Raw genomic sequence first — 9952 nt, forward strand, 5'->3', positions numbered from 1 at the left:
CACACATACATTCTTCTTTCCAAAGCTTGAGAGAATTATGAGTGAAATGTTTTTTTGGAGAGATTTAAGACTTTGAGAGTTCTTGGTGCTTTCACTTCTTCATCTCTTGAGGTTAAGAATTCTTCAAAGTGTGATGTTGTTTGGAAGTCTCTTTTGAGTCTTTTAAGTCTGCAGAAAGGTGTTTTCATTCCATTCTCTTTACTATGTTGTAATCTCTGTGGTTTTGCTTCTAAGATAGTGTTTCTTGGCAGTGGTGCATTACTGTAATAGTGTTTTATAGGGTGTGTTTTAGTTCTTGTAGGATTCAAGAGCTATTCTTTAGTAATCCTTTGTAAAAAGATTCTTGTGATTTAATGAAATCCATCTTAGTGTGAGATGGGACTGAATGTAGCTTAGCTTTGAATGAACTAGTGTAAATCCTTGTGTGCTTTAAAGTTTTCATACTTACTACTTTCAATTTTTGTCTAATTGTGCAAATCGATATAAAATTTAACTTATTGTTTCAAGAATCAACCATTTTTTTTGCACTTTCTATCTTTTCTAGTTTTCTTATTTGAACTATTTTCAAATTGCTATCTTTGCTTGTGTGACTGATTATCTGGAAAGGTTCTCAAGGTTGAAATAATTCTTGCCATATTGAAATCACAATTTTAATTGGTTATCTTTCATTTTAATCTGTTAAAATTCATGTCTAATACTTGAAAACTAAATCTGCTCATTTCTGAGTTAATCTGTTGTACTGGTCAAATAGTTGGATTCAAAATTTTAATATGTTTTTTTTTAGTTTTAATCTGTTGTTTTTGAGTATCTGTTCTTGGAAACATAATCAGCCGTTTCTCAAAATTAATTTTATAATATTAATCTTAAGTAATTTTTGAAACCGTTTCTAAAAATTTATTAAGAGAAAATTTTAATCAATGACTTTTTATAATAACCAATAGTTTTTTCTAAAACTACATTCTATCAAGAAAATTTAAATGTCATTTCATAGAAACAATCAATTGTTTTTCTGTCAGGGTGGAGTAAATTGATCTTTGCGAAAATTAACCTAAGTACAATTCACCCTGCTCTTGAGTATAAAGTCAACAATCTTCTCACTATTAGGCTTCTCACACCTAGTCTCCACACCATCATCATCATAGGTGCTCTATTTTGGAACCCCTCTATCATTATCACTATTGAAAAACTCCAACTATCTGAGTCATAAGACCATATATTAGTTTGACCAACATATTTTAGTTTGTCACTGTTTGTTGCCTTATATGGTGGACCACAATATAAAAAAATCCTTCGTACATGATAACCAATAAATAAAGCTATGCATGTCAAATATGGATATGCACACACGTATCAAATAAATTAAAAAGTAATACTTCAATTAATACAATGAAAAGTGTTGGACAAGGCTTTGATGTCTCAAAATCTCTATGGATTGCTTAAAGGCTGGATGTAGCTTGTGTGTGCGTTCTTAGTAGTTTAAATTGTAAATCCACTCTTAGTTACGATTCAAAGATGGTTTAAATCAAATCCTTTTGCAAAAGAGTGTTTTACAAACAGTTGTTTTATCGTTTCAACCGGTTGTTTTACACTTAGAGGTTTTTGAAAAAGATTCGAAACTATTTGGTTTTGGTTGACTTTGTTGTCATACCAATTCAATCGGTTGTTTCGATAAATCAACTGATTGATTTTTTGAATTTTTTAACAGTTTTTTGCTGAGTTAGTTAAACATGTTTGAAGTGATTTTAAAGCTGATTTAATCTTGTATTAAAAGTTTTTAACTGTAAATTAGGGTATTAATCATTTAAAAATATGCTTCAGTTATATACAGCTTTTATTTTTACAAGATTTCTTTTGAAATCAAGATTTCTCCAGATTTCTTGAGGCTTTGGATTTTGTCTAAGAGTGTAAATAGGATTGGACTGTACTTTCTTCTATTATGTAATTGTATCTGGTGTGATCTTTCCTGATCTCTTACAATTGTATTTCTGTGAAGGTTTGTGGTGTGCAGATTCAGGGGTTGTTCTGATCTATGGTGTGTGTTGTATTGCCAATGGAACGGTGTTTTCTTGAGGGGTTCAAGATCACTTCTTTGGTGTGTATGTAATTGTAATCTGTGGTTGATTGCATAGTAGAATATCCAGTGGTTTCTGGGGACTGGATGTAGCTCTTGGTGTAAGAGTGAACCAGTATAAATCTGTTTGTGTGATTCTCTCTTTTCCTAATCTCAATTATATTTGTTTTGAGTTGTTTTTATAAACTGCTGGTAAAAACAATCGGTTGAATCGCAAAAACAACCGATTGATTTTCTAGAAATCAACTAAAACTGTTTTTTGATTTGTGCATTCTCATTCCTTTGGCTTTGATTCTTCATTGACTTTCTCCACACCTTCAAAGTTTGTGAAAAATGTTTAAAAACAATTCACCCCCTGATACAACCCAAGTAGCTACGAAGATGACCAAGGAAGCCAAAGACAAAGCACATGGTGAACAGTCATCTCAACGAACTTTTCATAACCCCCATAAAGGATCACATGGTGAACTTTTCATAACCCCACAGAGGAGCTTAGCATAAACCAGCACACCAACTATTTTTCCTTTTGGTCTTCTTATAAGATACAAATATGTTGTAAATAATTTGGGCTCTCTTTAGGGGTCCAAATAACAAAGATAGGCTAAAATAAGGTGCTTTTAGCATAATAAAGGGTGTAGTTATCATTTTAGCTTGTTCCTAGCCCTTTAGGAAGGATTTTTTTACCTAGTTTATAGAAGAGCAAGCCTAGGGTGCGGGTTTGACTTAGTCAAACCATAAGGCTGCCCCTTTTTTTAGTGTTTCCCATCCTACCCTTCATGCTTGTTCTCCAATGCTCCTTCACCTATAAATAAGAGGCTTACCTCATTGTATATTACAAGTTGAATTTGAATGAAGTAAAGAAACTCTGCACAAACTGTGTGAGCTTTTAGTGAGGCTTATGTCCACTTAGGTTTGAGGTCTTACCTTAAGTGATTGGGAAGCTCTCAAGTGGCAGCCAACACACTCATCTTGGAGCACATTGTAGAACATGGAAGCTTTGATGAAACCAAATATGTGATGGGAACTTGATGTTTTGCTGCTTTGATTGAATCTTAGTTCTAGGGTGTTTAGAATTTGTGTAAAGTTCATTCTTAATCCTATGCACAAGCTAAATCAATCTGTTTTAAAAGAGATAAATGTTTTTCTAAGCAAACAGAAAAACAACTAGTTGAATTCACGATATAATCGGTTGTTTTACACTTGTTTGAAGGTTTTTAAAACTGTTTTTGACTTGGTTGACTAACTGTCAAAACTAATTCAACCGGTTAAAACAACATTTCAACCGGTTGATTGTCACATTTCTTAACAACCTTTCAAAAACCTGTTAAATATGTGTTCAGTTAAATTAAAACTGATTTCGCTCATGATTAACTGCCTAAAACGGCTAGATTTAAGAGCTATAAATATGGTTTCTCTTTGTATTAAAAAACACACAGAAATTGAGATTGAAAACGTTTTTTAGAAGAGATTTGATTCAAAGTTGTGCAAGATTGCCTAAAGGTTGTGCATTGGTTCAAGAATTGATCTTAGGAGCTCTGTGATTCCTGAAATACCAAGTGTAATATGTTCCTTTTTTATTCTTGTAATTGTTTCTTTTCTATACTTGTAAAGTTTGTTAACCTGTAAGGTCAGAGGGTGTTCTGATTGTGGTTGTGTGAAAAGCAACGAGGGTGGGTGTTCTTGTGTGGTCAAGATCACCTCTTTGTGGTGTTGAGTGTTTGTAATTTGTGATTGATTACTAGTGGAATACTAATGGTTAATCTGGGGATTGGATGTAGCTCAGGGGTTGAGTGAACCAGTATACATTGATTGTGTAATCTCTCTCTCTCTCTCTCTCTCTCTCTCTCTCTCTCTCTCTCTCTCTCTCTCTCTCTCTCTCTCTCTCTCTCTCTCTCTCTCTCTCTCTCTCTCTCTCTCTCTCTCTCTCTCTCTCATTATAAACTGTTTGATTTAATTTTGGTCTCTACTCTATAAACAACAGGTTAAAAAGAAATTTCAACCGACTGTTTTTCTTCAAACAGTCTTAATTGCTTTGATTGTTTGACTTCCATGATTTCTCTTTTTGTGATTGTTGATAAAACTTCATTCTTAGCCAATCTTTGCGAAAATCTTTTGTCAAACAATTCACCCCCTCTTATTTAGGCCATTAATTCTAACAATTGACATCAAGAGCTAGGTTCTTAAAAATTATTCAAGTTCTATTTTTTTTAATGGCTGACAAGTTTTCGTTTGGGGAAGGTGCTTCTTTAAATAGACCACCTCTATTTTGTGGTAAGAATTATCAACTGTGGTGTATAAGAATGAAATTTTTTGTTGACTCAATAGATAGAAAAATCTGGAATGTCATTACAAATAATTCTTTCATACACTTGCTTGAAACTAATGTTGTTTTGTCTAAAAACGAAAAACATCATCTTGATTATGTACTAAGAACATCATTGTTTATGCTCTTTATGATAATGAACTTCTTAAAGTTTCAGAGTGTGTCTCAGCTAAAGAGATGTGGGATACTCTTGAAAGAATTCATAAAGATTCAAGAAGTGCTTGGCTAGACAGTGATGAGTCCTCTGCTGGATCATCCTCTACAGCTTCTAAAATGGATGTTTGTCTGATGGCAAGAGAGGAGTCTGCATCAAACAATGTAAGTACATCTTCCTCTACCAAATGTGATAGTTATTATCAATTTCTTGAGGCTTTTAAAAAGATTCATGAAGAAGCTAATAGGTTAACCCTTTCAAACAATCGATTGAAAAGTAAAAACAACTGGTTGAAGGATAGAGTCAAAGTTTTGGAAGAAGATTTGAACAATTCAAAAATTGATTTTGAAAACTTAGAAATGATCTATCAAAATTCTTCTTGCAAGTGTGAATCTAGTTCATGCAAAACCTGTGAATCTCTTTAAAAGAAAGTTTTGTATCTTGTGAAAACAGTAGACAAAATTTCAAAAGGTAAATCCAATCTTGAGAATGTTTTAGCATCTCAAAGTTGTGTTTTTGGAAAATCTGGTTTGGGTTTTAACCCACAAAGCAAGAATAGTGGATGTTTAAAACCTTTTCAACCATTACAAAAAATCAACCGATTGAAAGGTCGAAACAACCGGTTGTTTGTTGTTTCTACTGTATGAGAAAGGGTCAGGGTCACTCTGTCAGATTTTGTAAAATTCGCAAAAATTTTATTCCTAAATGTATCCTAAAATGGGTTCCCAAGAATCCTAAGGTTCCTAACAAACAGATTAACATACATGGACCCAAACCTATTAGGGAACCAGATCTTGCCACTTGATTTTAATTTTTGTAGGACTTCTTGATGAGAAAACAACATCTATGGTACTTGGACAGTGGCTGCTCCAAGCACATGACTGGCGATGCATCAAAGTTTGTTAGCATCACTCTTAAATAGGAAGGGCATGTGACTTATGGAGACAATAACAAAGGAAAGATCCTTGGAAAAGGCACCATAGGTAATGAAAATAGCTTTCTAATTCATGATGTTCTTTATGTGGAAGGCCTCAAACATAACCTACTAAGCATAAGCCATCTTTGTGATAGAGGATACCAAGTCACATTCAGAACTAACTCCTGTGAGATTCTTCTACCAAACTCAAAGGAAGTACTGTTGGTTGGTAAGAGATCAAATAATGTCTATCTACTTGATATCTCTAACTCCACATCTATTGGTTGTCTTTTGACAAAGCAGGAAGAATCATGGCTTTGACACAGAAAAATTACACACATAAATATGCATCACTTGAATAAGTTGATTTCAAATGATCTTATTATTGGCTTACCAAAACTCAAGTGTAAGAAGGAACATGTGTGTGAAGCTTTCCAAAAGGGGAAACAAACAAAACAATCTTTTAAACTAAAAAACTTTGTTTCCACCTCAAAACCCCTTGAGCTGCTACATATGGATCTATTTGATCCTTCAAGAACTATGAGCCTTGGAGGATATTATTATGCTTTTGTTGTAGTAGATGATTTTTCCAGGTTCACATGGGCAATATTCTTACATTCAAAAAGGGAGGCTTATTCTGAATTCAAGAAGCTAGCCAAGAGGCTACAAAACACCTGTTGCAGCAACATTGGCGCAATTAGGAGTGATCATGGTGGAAAATTTCAGAATGAGAAATTCAGCACCTTTTGTGACAAACTAGGTATCTTTCACAACTTCTGATGTGAATGTAACTACAAGAATACATGATTCTTTGACATTCTTAGGAGCAACTTGAGCTGGTCATAAATGGCACTTTACTTTAGAATTGGATCAGAATTGGATCAATGTTTTAATTCAAGAACTCACCAAAACTTAGCACCAACCAAGACTCATATGGAAGTCCATATATTGTCAAATGGAATCAAAACACAAAGAATGGAAGAACACAAATGATAAACCGAACAGAAAATCGAAATGAATGAAACTGCACCGAACAGAAACAAGAAAACAATGCTGGAAACAGAAATCTAATCGGTACAAATGAAAAGAAACAACAAACAAAGCTAATCTACCGAATGGAATTGAAAGAACATGAAGGAAGAACACTTATAAAAGGAGTTTGCTGGATTTTGAGAATTGGAAGAACACTTCACGCCACTTGGTTCCTTGATCCAAGATAAGTGATGGAGTGCCGCCACTTGAAGCTCACCATAGCTCACAAGATAAGGCAAAGGAAGAAGAAGACTCAAGACTCACAATTTCTCTCCAAATTTGAGTATAGTCTCTCTACTATAAAATTCCAATCTGAAAAATACAAAGAGAAGCACCTTATTTATAGCCTATGAGGTGCTGAAAATGCAAGCTAAATGACTCACAAATGTAATGAAATTCGGCGCCAATCTAGACAATGAAGGAAGTGTGACTTCCCTTCCTAGTTTGGCACCTCCTAATCTCCTATCTACACTCCCCCCTAGACTCCCTTACTACTTACACCTTTTTATTACATCCACACCCCTATTCTACAAAAGAAATAAGAAGAGCCATCTTATTATACTCTTGTCCCAAAGCTCTTGCCATGCTCCTAGTAATTCATTGGGCTTGGGCCCCTTGTTGGGCTTGAACCCCTTGATGGGCTTGGGCTTCATGGGCTTGAGCATCCTCTACTTGGTTTCCATCAACTTCCCTGCACCAAGGATACCTCAGTAAAATGGTGTGGTTGAAAGGAAGAACAAATCACTTGAAGAACTAGCAAGAATAATCCTGAATGAATCATCTCTACCTAAGTGCTTTTGGGCCGATGCAGTAAGTACAACATGCTATGTGATGAATCATGTTCTTATCAGGCCAATTCTGAAAAAGACTCCATATGAACTGCTAAATGGAAGGAAGCCTCACATAGGACACCTAAAGGTATTTGGATGTAAATGCTACATCCTAAACAATGGTAAAGATAGTCTTGGTAAGTTTGATGCAAAAGCTGACAATAGTATTTTCCTTGGTTACTCCCTATCAAGTCATGCATATAGAGTTTACAATAAGAAACTTATGACTGTAGAAGAATCTGTACATAGTTTTTTATGAAACTAACAATTTTGAGCAAGGTCCAGCAAAGATCAGTACAAAAGAAGATGAGGACAATATCTTTTTGAAGAATCTGGAAAACTATACAAAAAATCAACCAGTTGATTCTACGAAACAACTGATTGAAAATCTGCAACAGTGTGATCTTCCAAAGAGTGGAGGATCCCCAAAGATCTTTCTGTTGAAAACATCATTGGGCAGATCAATAACGGTGTATCTACAAGAAGGATGGTAGCAAACTTCTGTAATCATACAAAGTTTGTCTCCAAGATTGAACCAAAGACAATCAATGAAGCACTCAAAGATGAACATTGGACTGCTGCTATGCATGAGGAGCTCAACCAATTTGTAAGGAATGATGAATGGTTTATGGTTCCTATAACAACTCAAATGAATGTCATAGGAACAAAATGAGTTTTAAAAAACAAATCAGATGATTCAGGGGTCATCACAAGGAACAAGGCAAGACTTGTTGTTAAAGGTTACAACCAAGAAGAAGGGATAGATTACGATGAGACTTTTGCACCAATAGCAAGGTTAGAAGCTGTGAGACTCTTACTAGCTTTTGCATGCATGAATGGACTCAAGCTATTCAAAATGGACGTGAAGAGTGCTTTCCTAAATGGAATTGTGAATGAAGAAATCTTTGTATCACAACCACTCGGGTTTGAAGACCATCTATATCCCAGCCATGTATAGAAGTTGAGGAAAGTCGTGTATGGTCTTAAGCAAGCACCAAAGCAGTGGTATGAAAGGTTAAGTTGTTTTCTTATATCTCCTAAGCTAATGCCTCTCCTAAGCTAACACCTAAGCTTCTAGAATTTTCTAAGCTAAAGCCTAAAGATGTTTTACAAAAGAGGTGTCTAATGTTTCCCTCTAAGCACCTTCCTAAAGACTATGTATTTAAACATTCTACTTTTTATACAAGAGACACTATGAAAAGAGAAAACAATCTACCACTGCTTCCTAATTCCTTAAACTTGCTCCTTGTAAGCCTTTGAGGTAAGGTAGTGTCTCCTTGAGCTTCTTCAACTTCGGCCTCTACCTCCTTTTGTCCTTGATCTTCGACCTCTATTTCCTCTTGAGCTTGATCTCCATCAAAGAGGGAAGATTGACAAAACCCTTTTCATTAAAAAATCTAATTCTAATGTAATCTTAATCCAAATATATGTTGCTAACATTATTTTTTGGCTCTTCTAATGATAAATTGTGTGAAGAATTCGTAACAACAATGCAGGGGGAATTTGAGATGTCAATGATGGGGTAACTCTCTTTCTTTCTTAGGATGCAGATCAAGCAATCCAAAGAAGGCATCTTCTTGTGTCAATCTAAGTACTATAAAGACATTCTCAAAAGTTTGAGTTGAAGAGTTGTAAAGCTGCAACAACACCCATGTCTACAAACTATTACTTGAGTGTTGATGAAACTGGAACAACAATGGACCAAACTAAATACAGGGGGTTGATTGGTTCCTTTCTATATATCACTGCAAGTAGACCTGATATTATGTTTGTTGTTTGCCTTTGTGCAAGGTTCCAATCCACTCCAACGGAATCTCATCTTAAAGCTACCAAGAGAATCCTAAAGTATCTTAAAGGAACAACATATGTGGGTTTATGGTATCCTTCACACTCTCCTATTCATTTAGTTGGATACTCTGACTCTGACTTTTCCGGATGTAAATTGGATAGAAAGAGCACAAGTGGGACATGTCATCTACTTGGTTCAAGCCTTGTATCATGGCACAACAAAAAGCAAGCTTGTGTAGCCTTGTCAACTACTGAAGCTGAGTACATAGCTGCAAGGAGCTGCTATGCACAGATCTTATGGATCAAGCAACAACTGGAGGACTTTGGGTTGAAAGTCAGCAAGGTCCCTTTATTTTGTGACAAAAGAAGTGTAATTAATCTCACAAAGAATCAGGTTCAGCACTCCAGAACCAAACACATTGAGATTCGACATGACTTTATTCGTGATCATGTCAGTAATGGTGACTGTGAGATTCAATTCGTTGCCACCAAACGAAAGCTTGCAGACATCTTCACAAAACCCTTATCCAAAGATAGGTTTTATTCATTAAGAAATGAATTCGAGATAATTGATCTACAAGCCTTATCTTGAATTTATGTTGTTTTTAATCCTTCTGTCACTCTATTTGTGAAGACAAATAGGGGGGGAAGTGTGTGCTTTGGGTTGTAATGTTCCTATATTTGCATCTGTTTTGTTTGCACATTTTGATTGAACATTGCTCTAACTGGTTTTTGACTTGTTATAAACTCTGATACATATTTTAACTGGTTATTCCTGCGAAATAACCAATTGTTTTTCTGATTCTGCACCTATGCATGTTTGACTGGTTTCTCACAT

General features: G+C 35.1%; 1 pseudogene; it reads left to right on the forward strand.

Moving 5' to 3' along the window:
* Positions 1-8977: 8977 nt before the first annotated feature.
* On the forward strand, positions 8978-9706 carry LOC137838441 (secreted RxLR effector protein 161 pseudogene; annotated as a pseudogene).
* Positions 9707-9952: the final 246 nt, after the last annotated feature.

The sequence above is a fragment of the Phaseolus vulgaris genome, chromosome 4 (genome assembly GCF_051622355.1).
Source record: "Phaseolus vulgaris cultivar YP4 chromosome 4, ASM5162235v1, whole genome shotgun sequence".
NCBI lineage: Eukaryota > Viridiplantae > Streptophyta > Magnoliopsida > Fabales > Fabaceae > Phaseolus > Phaseolus vulgaris.